General features: G+C 46.0%; 1 long non-coding RNA gene across 2 annotated transcripts; it reads right to left on the reverse strand.

Moving 5' to 3' along the window:
* Positions 1 to 299: 299 nt before the first annotated feature.
* LOC146889732 (uncharacterized) lies at positions 300 to 11,954 on the reverse strand. 2 transcript variants are annotated; one of them, XR_014999679.2, is made up of 6 exons: positions 11,385 to 11,954; positions 10,991 to 11,027; positions 10,457 to 10,663; positions 8,120 to 8,257; positions 7,519 to 7,788; positions 4,058 to 5,401 (listed from the first exon to the last, which is right to left on the reverse strand). It is a non-coding gene; the product is annotated as an uncharacterized LOC146889732 (long non-coding RNA). The 2 variants fall into 2 exon arrangements; XR_015736734.1 differs by lacking the exons at positions 10,991 to 11,027; positions 11,385 to 11,954 and adding an exon at positions 300 to 1,599 and having other exon boundaries at positions 1,694 to 5,401; positions 10,457 to 10,978.
* Between the last annotated feature and the right edge of the window lie 3,731 nt (positions 11,955 to 15,685).

The raw sequence follows: 15,685 nt of genomic DNA on the forward strand, positions 1-15,685 counted from the left end.
GAAGGAATTGGGCTGCCAGGTGTGGTGGGCACACACCTGGAATCACAGCACACAAGATGATGGGGCAGGGCGACCACATGTTTTAAGCCAGCTGGAAAATAGAGCAAAGCTTTGGTTGTCTCCTCATCTTTATTATGTTGCATATTTTCATATGTGCTTATACACATTGTTTTACATTTTTCTCTGCTTAAGTAAGCATATCAACCCTACTATAACATTATTTACTTACATACCAATCCCAGTTCCCCCTCCCTCCTCTCTCCCCCTGCTCCCACCACCTTCCGCCCACCCCACAGCCCATCTGCTCCTCAGAGAGGATAAGGTCTTTCCTGGGAAGTCAATTAAATCTGTAAGTCTGTCCCATCACCTCGGTGAGGCAGGACCAAGCCTCCTAACCCTTATTCCTCCATAGAGAGTTGGCTCCACAAAGTCAGTTTATGCATTAGGGTTATATTCTGGTCCCACTGCCAGTGGCTCCACATACTGCCCAAGTCACACCTTTAATCCCAGTACTGGGGAGGAATATAAGGCAGGATGAGACAGGAACTCATTCTCTTTCATTCTGAGGATTTCTTAGAGGTAAGACGTCTCTAGTGGCTTGGCTGCTTTTCTGATCTTCAGGCTGAACCCCAATATCTATCTCTGGGTTTTTATTATTTTTGCGACATTAATGAACATTCTTGTTTGCAAAACCCCATATCCTTGCTTGTTCCCTGAGAACCCCACTGCTCCACCCCATCTATAAAGGTAATATCCAACACCTGCCTCACCTCAGCGTTTCATCTCATGAGTTCTCCCACAGAGCTTGCTTCAGCCACACTGGCCTGCCTTTGATGCCGCCAGATCTTCTCCCATGCTGTTTCCTTTGTCTGTGAAGCCTTTCTCTCCTATCCTTTCGGGTCAGGTAAAGTGACATGAATTTATAGACGCTTCCCTTTCCATCCCTCGCCAAGCCAGAATAAGTTCCCTTTGGCACGGTTCCTCCCAGCATCCTTTGCTCTTCTTCTCAGAAGCTTAAACCAGTGAGGCCATTTTGGTCACAGTGAACAGCATGCCTGACTGAAGGTAGCTTTCATATTAGGGATTTCTGAGCCTCATGTAACAAGAGTTTTGAAGGCAATGCTGAGGTTAGTACCATGAGGGGCATGTAGCTCAGTCATGTCGTGGCTGGTGAGAGGGAGTGCCCAGGTTTTTTCTTGATACTTCCGTCCATCAGTTGTGGTCTCTTTGCTTCCCTTTACTCATGCCATCCTGAGGAGGAGGAAGGACAGCTCACCTGTTTGGGAAACTTGTGAGATTTTCTGGAGGCTGAGTGTCACATGCAGCAATTTGTTATTCAAAACATTGTCTGTAACTTGTGCTAACGCTGCCTAAAGTGGAGCTTGGGCACTGAGACCACAGGTACATCCATGATGATAGCTTGCCCCTCACCTTCTCATTTTCTGTCTTCTCAGCTGTTTAAGACACAGAGGAAGCTGGGTTTGGCGGCACACACCGTTAATCCCTGCTCTCAGAAGGCAGAGGCAGGTGGATCTCTCTGAGTTGGAGGCCAGCCTCGTATACATAGTTCTAGAAAAGTCAGAGCTACACAGTAAGACCCTGTGTTGAAAAACAAAAGCAAATTAAAATCAAACCAAACAAAACCAAAGAGAAAAGCAAGGGAGTTATTCTTTAGATTCCAATGGACACTGACCAGTTCAGATACATACAGCCCAACACCAGGGTGTCAACAATGTGTTTCCTTAATGTCACAGACGGCTGTCACAACAGTCAATATCATATTGTCACAGGAGCATATCCAAGCAGTAAGGACAAGGCAAGTGGACTTCTTCCTCTCTTAAGTAGTTTTCTGTTTTAACAGGGAGGAAAATTATTCCCAGAAGACCACTGGAAGATCCCTGTAGACTGAGTCACATGACCATCCAGCCTGATCACTGGTAAGGAGGGAACAGGAGGGGTCAGAACAGTTAATCCGATTCAAGTACATTATGGAAATCACTAAGAAGTGGGTCTATGGCCTCCAAGTTAACCCAGGATTCTGAGAATGAAGAGGTGGTGCTGGTGGGGGGAGCAATTGACTATTGGAATTTTCCCTATTTTCCCCCTTTTCACTGTGCTTGAATACTGACTGGGTTGATGCTTCATTAACAATCTGGTTGTCTTTCCCCATGTCAGTCCCAAGAGACAGTTCACTGTTCAGTGTGATGGCCTTGTACCTTATTCATAGGAGGGGCCCTATAATTATTCATGGGAACACAGGAGTAATTACATGCTCAGAATTGCTGGGCACCTTAGTAAATGCCAGAAGAAATGTCAGGATCTTCCCGTCCTCAAAGAGTTTATGATGCAGATGAGGCAACATTAATGCATTTAAATCACGGACTTTCAATACAAGTCAGCGCATCTCTCTTCCCTTCCCCGAATGTCTTTCTAATAATGTCTGTAATGTCCAGACAGAATGAGAGCCACTGAGGGTGTGGCAGTTAGCCGTGGACAAGACCTTGGTCTTGTCTCTCATGACGAAAGGCTGTTTGTTGAAAGTGGCCAGTCACGTGCTAAAAACGGCCACCGAAGCCAGAAGAGTATTGATGGAAAGGTTTTGTTTTTCTACAGAACCTTCCAGATCACAGGGTCCAGCCCAAGGACTGGAACCTCACAAGCGTCCAAAAAATGGTGGCTACGAATAAGCAACCCAGAGTTCTCACCGGTAGATAGCATATCTCTATTACTACTCCACCCCACCCTTTTCAGGGTTCAGGGGACGCAATGGAACAGGGGGAGCAAAAGAATGCAAGAACCAGAGATGGGGAGGACTACTGTCTCTGGACAGGATCTGGCTGTTACACAGATGAATCCACAGTACCTGGGGCTACCCACACAAGACCTCCACAAGATCAAGAGAATTACAAGTTTCAGCACAGAGGAGGGGTGGGACCCCCCCCTCCAGTGGCCTACTAGTGAGGAGTTAATGGCAGCTGAGGGACGAGTCATTTTTCTGTGGAGAGGGAAAATTTGCCATTGGGTCTCAGTGAATGACACCCCCACACACACACACACACCAGCTTAGGTTGCATTAATTGAACTTAGTGGTTTACTTTTAAAAAAGAGAGAGAGAGAGAGAGAGAGAGAGAGAGAGAGAGAGAGAGAGAGAGAGAATACATGAGGCTGGGAAGGGGGAAGTGGAAGGGAGGGAATTAGGGAAAAATAAAAACAAGATACATTATATATATGTGTGAAATTTTTTAAAACAGAGGTGGCTATTGTTTTGGAAAGAATATGAGAAAACTTGATGTTCTGCACCGTCACGGTTGGCTCTGCTTTGTAAATCAGAAAACCAAGCCATGGGAGAAGCTAAATGACCTCCCACAGGCAATGAGAGACTGACCTGAGAAGCCCAGCTCTGGGGATGGCTCAGTTGGAGCTCCTCCTCCCCACTGCGTTCCTGCCGGTGACTATCCGACATCAGATGTTTAATGCTGGGACCTGTTCCGTGTCTGGTGTCCTCCCATGACCCACGGACATCTAAATCCATCTTCTCACCTGGAGTGTGGGTACCAGCATCCGTTTCCTTCCTGCCCTTCCGCCGGCAGCTCCAGCGTGAGAGGGAGAAAATAGCCCGTACTCTTCTCTCTTAATGACAGCACCTCTTTTGTATTTAAGCACTAATTATAATTAGTCATTTCCTAGAAAGTGTGCAAACATCACAGCACAGCTGGGAACCTGCATAATTTAAACATTATTTCTAATTCAACTTCACAATCTGAGATTGCATGGGTTTTACAAAGAGCCCTCAATGCCTGGAAGATGGAGGGAAAGGGCTTCTGTCTTATTATGAAAAGCTCTCCCGTGGTGCAATGCACAAGGCTTTGCATTTATAAAATTTCATATACCAATGGTAACAAATGTCCTTGGCCTATTTAAATACTATTTTTATATTAAAAAACCCTCAGCTTGAAAATTCCCAGCCTATACTTTGGTACAGTTTAATGGATGTGAATGACTATTCACTGATTTAATTTTTCCTTTAAATCAGTGCAATTATGACACCATACTCTGATTTCCACTGAAATGTGAGAAATTTAATTTCGAACCTTATTGAAGACTCCCACATGCCCCTAAGGTCCCAGGATCTGGGGAGGTCACTTAGTTAGAATGGTCACTGTCTTCATTATCTGAGCTGGAAGTGGTCCTTCATGTCCAGAACTGTCTCTCCTGGGTCCAATCACAGGCCTCAGAATTCTTTCCAGAAGGGTGCAGCATCTTTCTGCCTCATGCAATGAAATCATCTTTGCTGAAGCCTTTTCATGTTGTCAGAACAAGAACAAGGTGACATGTATGTATGTGATGGTGGTGGTGGTGGTGGTGGGGTGTGTGTGTGGTATTTGTGGTGTGTCTGTGGTATTTTTGGTGTGTGTGTGTGTTTTGTGGTGGGTGTGTATTACTTGTGCTGTGTGTGTGTGGTATTTGCTGTGTGTGTGTATGTGTGGTATTTGTTGTTTGTGTGTTATTTGTGGTGTGGGTGTATGTGTAGTGTGTGTTATTTGTGGTATATGTGTTGTGTGTGGTAGGTGACATGTGGTGTAAATGTGTGTGGCATGTGTGTGTGATATGTGTGTATGATGTGTGTGTATGTATAGAATTTGTCACGTATGTGGTATTTGTGGTATGGGTGTGGGTGTATGTGTGGTATGTGTGGTATTTGTGGTGTGTGGTATGAATGTATGTGCACATGTGTGTGATATCGTGTGTGTGATGCATATGTGGTGTTTATGTAGAGTGTGTATGCATGTGTGTATCCTCTGCTCTGTCAGGTGACATGCTTCCTTTTCCCTTACTGAGACATGAATAAAATCTGGGAGCATCTCCAGGAAGTTAGATGCTTCTGTTCTTCCCTGTGGAGGCTGCACACAAGCTCCACCCAGCTTCCCCGGAAAAGGAAAGGGAAGAACAAACACAAATCAATCTCTTCACATATCACCCTGCTCCATTAGCCCAGCCTTACCAACTAGTGATTTTTCTCTCTTGCAGCCCAGAGAGGTTAATTAACCGAGCACATCCTATACATTCATTCAAATGACACTAATTTACAGCTGTGATGTGCAGAGCGATCTGCTCACTGCTGAGGGAGACGCGGCCATGTGACACACTGCAGCATTGCTCGAAAATGTTCAGTCATATTTGTGTCTTCACTCGACATGTGGGGTTTTCCGGTTGCTCCTATGAGGAGCAGAGCTTGCCTTATCAATCCCTGGAGACGGGGCTTGGCTAGGTGGCTTACTCTAGCAATAGACACGGACAGAGGGAGACCGTGCATCAGTTTCAAGACTAGACTTCGAGAAGCTTGTCTTCTGTTCTCTTTGTGCTTTTTTCATGGCCATAAAAACAACATGCCAGCAGGTCTCTGAAGAATAAGAAAAACTGTCAGCTTGGAGTTAGATTCAGTGAAGTTAAATTAGCAATGATATTTAAGTTATGTAGATTATAGATATGTTGTGATGCTTGCACACATTCTAGATCAGTCTAGAGCCTGTGGACACGCTAGCGAGACTACACAATTGTTAGTGTAAATTACTGACTTTAAAGATGGTTTATCACGCAGCATTAACTGGCTGATACACAATGACTAAGGAATGCATGAGCTCTGTAGGTGTAGGGATGGCTCAGAGGTTAAGAGCATTGGTTACATGATTGCGTAGATCGGAGTTTTGAATTCCAGCACCCACATAATAAACTGGGCACCCCACAAACCTATAACCCCAGATCTGAAGGGAAGCAGAGACAGGAGGATCAGTGTGGGTATCTGAATTCCAGTTCAGCTGAGAACGTACTAGTCCCAAATTCAGATAGAGATACTATCTCAAAAGAACAGGTGAAAAGAGATACACAGAATGGACACTTAATGTCATCTTTCTGGCCTTTCTCTCTGTGTTCATTCACAGGTACATATATCTGCACATGTGTGCATTCACAGCTAAGCTAGATGATGGATTGATGGATGATAGACAGACAGACAGACAGATAGATTTAAAAAGGAAACTGTGAATTCTGCTTGGCTATGAAGTTTTCAGTCTGGGGGAGGTAAGAAGATGTAAAACCAGTGATTAATTTTAGAGACAATCTTGTGAGAAAGTGTGAGAAAGAAGAATCCACAAGAAGCCAGAGTCTGGGAAAGGATGTACCAGGAGCACTAGCCAAGTCTACTGTGTGGAACTGGGTTGGAAGAGAGGGGAAAATGTAATGCCAAGGTTTTCTCTCCATGGTAACTACACCCCAAACTCCCTCCCCTTAATGTCACGGTTGTGTGGACCGTGTAAAACACCGGCTTAACAGTCAAAATACGCAAATAGGCATTTATGATGTGCAGAGTCTATAGTAAGGCATCAGAAATTCTGGAAGCATGAAACTCTACACCATGTCAATCCAGGGGTGGGGGAAGCACCACAGAAGGACAATGCGATTAACTGTGGGCTTGAAGAGGCACAGCTCTAATCCAAGACTGCCATGAGGACCTTGATGGACAGGTGTGGTCTGCACTGCAGCTCCCACCTTTTCCTCTCTTACAGGCAGTGGTGGCCACTTTAAGAGAAGTTAAAAGACTCAAGAGTTAAGAACCTTTTCAAGCAAAGTCCTATGGGGCTGTGCCAACAAGAATTCTCTACATGCAAATAGGAGTGGGCATGTCACATGTATTAGTGATGTATGGGTCAGTCCTGGTTGATAAAGGTCTTCCGTGGGTGATTTTCTTCTCTTTCCTCATTTGTCACCTGCAGTCAGGAATCCTGGGATCCTAGAGGATGTTGGTAGATCCCGAGTCCTGAGTGGCTGCATGGAACAAAGCTCCCCTCCCCTCCCCAGATCCCTTAGACTCGCGACTTGAATAAGAAACAAATGCTCATTGGGTTAAACCCCCTGGGCTTGTCTTGTCACAGATATTAACTTGCCCTAATTAGTGATGTGCTCATCTCACAAGCCCATGAAAACCTCTAGTATAGGTTCTCAGTGCCGTGGGATATTTGTATGCTGTGTGAAGATATATGTCTGTGATTGGAATAACAAAAAGCTGAATGGTCAATAGCTGGACAGGAGGTATAGGAAGGATTTCTGGGGAGAGAGAGGACGAAGAGGAGGAATCTAGGCACACAGGAGAAGCCAGGAGACACAGAGAGAAAACAGTAGGTGCAAGATGGAAGAGAGGTGATGCCACATGATAGAACGCAGGTTAACATAAATGGGTTAATTTAAGTTGTAAGAGCTAGTTAGGAATAAGCCTAAGCTATAGGCTGAGCTTTCATAATTAGTAAGTCTTTGTGTCATTATTTGTGAGATGGCTTCCCAAAGAAAAGTCCGACTACAGTTCAGTGCATAGTCACAGCTAGAGATTGTGAGTGAGCCCTGTAAGGAGGGTGCTAAAGAGGACTGAAGAGATGGCACAGGCAGCAAAGTGTGTGTTGTGAAAGCATGAAGATCTGTGTTTTCATCCCCAGTGCCTACATGAAAGCCAGGCTTGGTGGTTCTCACCTGCAATCCCAGCACTGGAGAGGAGGAGGCAGGAGTATCCTTCGGAGGCTTGTTAGCTAGCCAGTCCAGCAGAATGGATGAGCTCTGGGGCCAATGGGGATAGTGCCTGATGCTCAGACTTGAGGACCTAAAGTATGGATCCCCAGCACCCACGTAAAAGATGGGTTCCGTGGTGTACACCTGTGACTCTGGGAAAAATGGAGACAGAACGATCCTTGGTGCTTACCGCAATAGTCAATCAGTGAGTTCGGAGTTCAGTGAGGGACCCATCTACGAAACAACAACAAATCAAAGTGGAACATGATAAAGGAAGATACCCATGAACCACTCACCTCCACAAACCAATGCATACACATGCGAAAAATACACACATAAAAACATGGTACCCACATACATATATATAAAACATGTGCACACACACACAAACACACACTAAGGTAAAGAGTGATTGAAAAGATGCCTAACATCATGATGAATACACACACACACACACACACACACACACACACACACACACACACACGAACACACATATGCAAACAGTGGCACCAAAGGATAAGCTGAAGTTTCAGTGATGGAAGTTGGGTCTTGCGTTCCCTACCTTCAGTTCCCCAAGGCAGGGCCTTGCAGGTTGCCAAGACCACATAGAGCTTGGGAGGAGGGGACACCTAGACCGGGGTGTGTGGTGTGCAGTTCCCTGAGAGCTGTCAGGAGATCATCACAATGACTGATGCAGAGGCTGAGGAAAAAAATGAGAGGAGCCTCAGACATAGATGCTCATGGAAGAAAGCATAACAGCTACTCCAAAATACAGACCAGCAGAGGCTACCATCTCCCAAAAACTCTTCTGTGCTCCTTGCTAATGATGTTCTGATGTTGGGAACCAGGAGACTCAGCATAGCAAAGCCACAGGTACCTCCCAAACCAGCCTGCAGCCAGCATTAGCTGCACTACAGGGTACTTTGGTTTTCTGGGCTCTCCCATGTTTGTCTGTTATATCCAGGAAGTCAGTTAGGCCACATTTCCTCACAAACAGAGCATAACAACCCTCTCCACCCCAGAGTTTGCTGACTTGGAGCCCCGTTGTTAAAAGTTGACCTGGTTGTCAGGTTTTCTTTTAAACTGAAAGGTATCTATGGGACTGAGATTACTGGAGAGCCAGGAAGCAATGTGGAGGCCAATGCTCCTGAGCTGAGAGTGGAGGACAAGGGAGAAGTGATGGCAGAGGGAAAAGAAGAGCCGGGTACCTTTGTATTCTGAGGATGCAGTGTAGAGGTGGGCTTTGTGAGCCAAGGGAGGGAGCCCAGGCACAGCTTCCCAGGGAAACAAGAGGAGCAATTACCCCACCTGACTATCATGAATCAGCATGGCCAGCCTGGGGGCTCTGTCTGACAATTAGGACCCTTCCTGAGCAATGCTTCTTTGTACCGGATGGATGATGCCCTCTGGCCCACAGATGATACTAGCCAGGCAGTTTCTTAGCTTCTGGCTTTCCTTTTCAATCGAGCTCCTGAAAAATGGTTTACAACCAACCCATTATGTTCCAGGTAAGAGACCGTCCTCTGTGACAGATGAAGCTTTCCAGCAGGAATGCAACCTCCATGCAAGGCCCTATGCTTGTTCTTGTATCTGTCTTCTAAGGTGCACGGTTAGGAGATGGTTTAATTTCCCTTGCTGTTGTGCTGTGTTCTCTGTGCATGCAAAGGCCGATGGTTATCAGTACACATTGCAGGGAATGTTTAACATCGGCAAAGTGTTTCCCGACTGATACTCCCTACAAGCCCTGCTGGGTAGACTGGATCCTTAAGTGTGTTCTGTGAATCAAGGAACTGGGGTTCAGAGAGGACATAGCTTACGTAAGTATTGACATACGGGGCCTGGAGAGGTGGCTCAATTGGTGAAATATTTGCTGCCTAAATATAGAGACCTGAGTGTTCTTCCCTGCACCCATGTAAAAAACTGGGCATAGCAGTGATCAGCTGTAACTGCAGAGACAGGCAGATCCATGAAGCTTGGTGGCCTCAGCTTGGTGACCTCACAGTCTAAGCAAGTTGAGAACTACACATGAGTGAGTGTATCTCAAAAGATAAGGTGGAGAGTGACAAACAAGGCACCTGATATAGACCATGACCTCTATATGCATGCATATATAAGGGTATGTGCACACATACACACACACACACACCACACAAAGTATTGACGTAGATAATAAGTAGCAGACACGTATCACACACAAATTGTGCTGGCTAACTTTATGTCAACTTGACACAAACTAAAAGTCACTTGAGAGAAGGGAACTTCATTAAGAAAATGCCTCCATAAGATTGGACATAGGCCAGCCCGCAGGGCATTTTCTTAATTAGAAATTGATAGTGCTGCCCCTGTGCTGGTGGTACTGGGTTCTATAAGAAAGCAGGCTGAGCAAGCTATGGGATTGAGCCAGGAAGCAGCATTCCTCCGTGGTCTCTGCATCAGCTCCTGCCTCCAGGTTCCTGCCCTGTGTGAGTTCCTGCCCTCACTGCTTTTGATGATGAACTGTTATATGGAACTGTTATATGTTATATATGTTATGTGTTAACTGTTATATGTTATATGAACTGCTGTATGGAACTGTGAGTGACGTAAACCCCTTCCGCCCCAGTTGCTTTTGGTCACAGTATTTTGCCATAGCAATCGTAACCCTATCTAAGACCCAGAATACTAGCATAGACGATAAAGAACAGATCAGCCTTCAAGTCTCTAGGTATCCAAAGTCCGTGCTAAAGAGACTAAGGCATCTCAAATGCTATCTGGGCTCTTTAATTTTGACGTTAGAAGACCTTAGACTTGAACAGTTTGAGCTTAAGACATGAATCAGTTATCTTCATTGCTACTACAAAGCTGTCTAATAACCGACCACGAAACCCCAATGACATATCACCATAAATATTTAGCTCACCAGTTTGCCTGGTTCAGCCACTCTGGACTGAGCTGGGCTCACTCACATGGCTGTGGTCAGCTGGACTTCAGCTGGTAGGCTCTGCTGATCTGGCCAGGCTGGCTCACAGATGACATCATTGGCTATTGGCCGAGCCAGGATGGCCTTAAATGAGACGGCTTACTCTTCATTCTGGTGGGTGCCTTTCTTCTAACGAGGCGGGAGAGACTTTGGAGGTGACGTGAAATGAGAAGCAAGCAAATGTTTCATCGAGTGTCCGTTTGCACTCTATTCCTGATGGGCCTTCGGTTAAAGCAAATTCCATACCACGCCCAGATTCTAGGGCACCTTTGTACTGACAGAAATGGGGAAGCCCTGCAGCAAAGGGTGTGGAGCGGGAGAAGGGTGAGATCCAAGACTGCGGTTGCTCTCACTCTAAGGAAACAACCAAATGGAAACTTTCCCATTTCTACCAATTTACTGCTGCATTAAAACGCAATTAGAAAGCAATGCATTGGGGGTGGAGGAGATGGCTCGCTCACTAAAATCACTTACCAAGCAAGCTTGAAGACCCGAGCTGGAGCCTTGGAATCTACAGTAGATGAAAAGAAATGACTACCCAGAATTGTTCTCTGCCTTCCACATGTACACTGTGGCATACACACACACACACACACACACACACACACACACACACACACAAACACACCAGTAATATTTTCTTTTTTCTTTTTAAAGAAAGCAATACTTTCAAAGGTTAGTGGCATCCAGAGTAAAATCACTGCAAAGCCATCCCTGTCAGGTCACAGACAACAACTCCAAGCTCAGCTTGAACCCCTCCCCATCTCTCCCTGTGCTCCAGCCACACTGGCCAAACGTCCTTTCTCAGGACTTGGCGTATTCGCTTTCCTTTACTGCGGAAGCTCACCGCCCCAGTCTGATTCTGTACCTTTTGCTGTCCTCCTCTTCCTTTTCCTCTAAGGCAGCGAGCAACAGCTTAGCCACCACCAGCTGACTGGGAATCCATGAGTGCCACACAGAACCTCATTTAGACATCTTCTTATGCTCACGCTCCCATATAACCATATGAAATACACTCCCTTCGGTGCCACCCGACCTGGGGGAGAACAGGAGACTGACATGTTGATGAGATCATGTCCTTATGAAGATTTCAGCGCAGGCCTGTTACCTTTGTCATTGCTGTTACAAATGCCCGAGAGAGAGTTTAAGATGTGAAAGATTGTGGTCTACAGCACCAAGCATCTCAGTCCGGGGTTAGCCGCCTCCATTGCTTTAAGGCCTGTGGTAAAGCCGAAATCTCACAGAGGGAGGTGGAGGGGAGCAGAGGTGCTCACGGTGTGGGAACCAGGAAGCAAAGAGGAGTCACCAAAGAAAGGGTGAAGGCCAAGGAATTCCCTTCGGGAACACGCCCTACTTCCACAGAACTGCCACTTCCTGATAATCTATCCGCAATTTAAACCCTTCAATAGTTAAAACAGTAAGTTAAAAAACAAACACTCATGAGTTAATTGTCTCTAAAACTCCCCTCACAGACATGTGCGTTTGTGCGTCTGGGTTTGATGGAGTTGACAAGGTTAAACATAACTCATACGTACGTGTGCAGATCTGTACGACACCGTCACTACGCATGGCTCCACCTACAAGCAGATACAGACAATACTGTGCAGCCCACGGCTAGGGTTCTATCCGGGAATGAGAAGGACCCTGTCAAAGTGAAGCGAACTGATGGAGACAATGCTTCAGTAGACTTCCTGTAGGTGGTCCTTCATTGCTGTCGCCAAGAAATGGGGGTCCCCTAGATTCTGCATCTTAAGCGGGTGGGTGCTGTTGTAGCAGATGTGATACAGCTTATGGGGAGGTGCCGATAAGAAGCAAAGGAGCGATGTCACCATGGAAGGCCAGCCAACCATGGCCCACAGGCCCAGTCAGACTCACTTCCTGTTCTATTTCATTTTATGTGGTTGGTTTGGTTCTGTTTTGAGAGGGGGGTTTCAGGAATCTCAGGACATCCTCAGACTTACAGTACAGTTGAAGATGACCTTAACCTTCTTACCCCCATATCCAGCTCCCCAGTGCCAGGGATAAAGTGGTGTACTATCGTGCCTGATTTGACTGTCGCTGGAGATCAGACTCCATGCTTTGTATACGCTGGGCCGGGTCTCGGGACTGGGCCGGGACTCTCGCGACCGAGCCACGCCCTCCGCCAACCGGATGTTTTTCTGCTTTGTGCTCCAGTAGCAGAGTAGTTTCAACAAAGGCGTTTGTTTGCAGAGCTTCCAATGTTACCTGTCCTTTTATTTATTTATTTTTTTAAATGGGGAATTGCAAAAGTCTTGAAGAAGGGGGAAATTGTCGTGTGAATTCTAATTGGTCTAATGATAAAACCCCCAGAGTCAGATATGGGGGTGAATGCCGAAAGATCGGAGAAGCAGAGCAGTCCGCTTCTAGTTCTTACCTCTACTGCATCCTCAGACCAAAGGGGCGGGCCTGTCCCTGCGAATCCTCAGACTGAATGCAATGAGCACCTGTTTCCTCCCGCCACGTATTCCTCTCTCTCCACCTCCCTAGTGCTGGGATTAAAGATCTGAGCCACCACTGCCCGACATCTAAGGCCAACTAGTGTGGTTAGCTCCCCACTCTGATCTTCAGGCAAGCTTTATTTGCTAAAGCACAAATAAAATATCATCACAGAAAATGATGCCGAATAAAAAGCTGGCTTCAGATTCAAAATAGTGGGATTTTTATTCTGGCTTCAAAATTTCATAGCTGTGTATGGTTATCGATTTACTCGACTTTTCTGAGCCTCAGTTTCCTCATCCAGGATGATCATCCCGACCAACCTAGCACCCATTTGCTGATGAAATAAAAGTCTCCGTGGCGATCTGGAGCAGGGTGTGCCATAGAAGTGTGGTCAGTACCTGTCGTGGGCTATTATTAGTTGACAGTCATAGAGAGACCAATTTTGGCCTTAAAATATTATGTCAGGTCAGGCCAAAGTGTTTCACGTGGGCTGAGAAGCTTTAGCACTTGGTCCCTAGTAAGGTTCTCACTGTTGTTTTCTGTTGGGTTCCCAGCCTGGACAGCCCAGAGTGGTTTTGATGAGAATTAATACTGTTTTCTCTCCAGGAATGTGGATGGACCACATGACCAAAGCTGAAGGCTTATCGTCTCTAGTATCTCACCAATGCTTTCCAGAAGCAAATGAATTCTCTTACTCAACTATTTGTTTGCTCCCAGTGTTCTTGGAATCGTTAGGCTTTCTGTCATGCTCAGCGGCGGCCTAGAAGTAGACCAGGTGACATGCTAGGCTTCCTGAGCCCCCTTTCTCCCCAGGGAAAGGTGAGAGCGCTATCCACCCATTCTGCAGCCCCACAATGCAGGGCAATCAGACACAATAAGGAACCGAGTCAAAGCAGGAACTCAGTTTATTACTGTGAGCATCAGCTTCTATTGGTTAAGTGACATGGTGTGATGTAAGAGTTCCTCCAGCCAATGAGAGGCAGCCAAACCCTCCCTCTGGCTGGAGGGGTGTCTGCCTAGATTTTGTTTTCTCATCCTTACTCAAACTTGAGCCAGGCTTTTTTCTATCCTATAGGCCTCAAGGTACAGGCCCTGAGATAATTTTGGACCAACAGTAATGTAACAGTGATGGGTTTCAGAGCAGACCAGAGGGGCTGTATCCATCTCCAGAACTGTTACACTCCCCGCAGAACAGCCCCTGAGAGACTCTTCCTCCTGGACACAATGTGAACCCAGAGGAATGGGAACTTCATGATTAGCATAATGAATAATGATTCAATCTGGATCAGGTTCAAGCTCCACCCACCTGGAGGGCCTCTCTCTTCAGACCAGGAAGATCTGTGCCCTCTACTGGGCACAGTGGTGGATGGCGATGGGAAGGGGACCATGGGATCTGTCAATCATACCGTCTCATCTCACTCCTCAACCAAGTTCTGCAGCAGACAGCCTTGAAGCATCACCCATCTACAGGGTTAACCCTGTAGCAGATATGGCTGCTCTCTATAAAGGCTCTTTGTTGACCCCAAGATCCCTGTAATCTTTGACGTAGAATGGAGAAAATGGACTCCACCACCATTGTCCAAATACCAGCACTGATGATGAATTTGCCCAGTTATGAAGCCAAATATTGGCCCCATCCAGGTTTTATTCTTCCGGCTATTCACTTGCATTTGGGGCTGGGCTGCTCTGTGTGTGGATGGATCTTGGTGTCCTGTATCAGTTCCAATTTAATCAATTGCAGGTTGCCTATTTAACAACCTCCCCCCACACACACACATACACACTGTTTCAATTAGATACTATCTTTGTTTTTCATGCTCAGTAAATCGGGTTGCTAAATACTCTGGATTCTTTTGGATTGAAAGGGAGGTAGTTAGCATTAACTATGCATGAGCTGTCGTGGGTTGAATAAATCATTTGAGTTGCGATGTCCTAGCCTTTCAGCAGTTGGAAGCCAACGGAATATTTTGTGTGGTGTGACCTTGGGTCTTACAGTAGCTTTCTTCACTTTCTCCTCTGTTGTTTTTTCACTGCTGCCCCACTCCCTAGTCTTTGTTTCCTATTCTCTTTCATATATATTGTGCATATATATTTCATATATATTGGATACATATTTGGATATATATATATATATATATATATATGTCCAAAGTGATCCCGTTAAGATGCAATTCCTACCATGTCGCTATGCTCAAAGTCTTCCCAATGAAGACTAGCCAATGACTTCTAGCCAAAGCTAGCCAATGATTTCTAGAGAATGCCAAAGCCTTTATACTGATCTAAAAGACATTTGTCTTAGTCCATTTTCTGTTGACATGACAAATATACCCGTTCAGGATATCTTGAGGAAAAGAGGTTATTCACCTCAAACTGAAAACCTAAACAGTGTGGCGCTGGTTCTGGTGAGGGCCTTTCTGGCTGTAGCGCATGGCGTCACGGTAAAAACTGTGTGCCCAAGGATAGTGTGGCAAGACAAGAAACCAGAGGAACCAGGGAGGACCAGGCTTGCTCTTAAGAGTGCTAGCCCATCCCCACCAGAACTATATTCATTTCCTGAGGGTGGTGTCCTCCGTGAATCAATCACCTTGCACTGAGCTTCCTAAAGGGTCCACACCACCTTTCAATACTGACACACCGGGGCTCAATATCTAAACCTTAGCAGATCTGCAGACTATGGCCCTTTAGCCAAGGTTGCCCTGTCTGCCAACC

The sequence above is a fragment of the Myodes glareolus genome, chromosome 26 (assembly GCF_982192425.1).
Source record: "Myodes glareolus chromosome 26, mMyoGla1.1, whole genome shotgun sequence".
NCBI lineage: Eukaryota > Metazoa > Chordata > Mammalia > Rodentia > Cricetidae > Myodes > Myodes glareolus.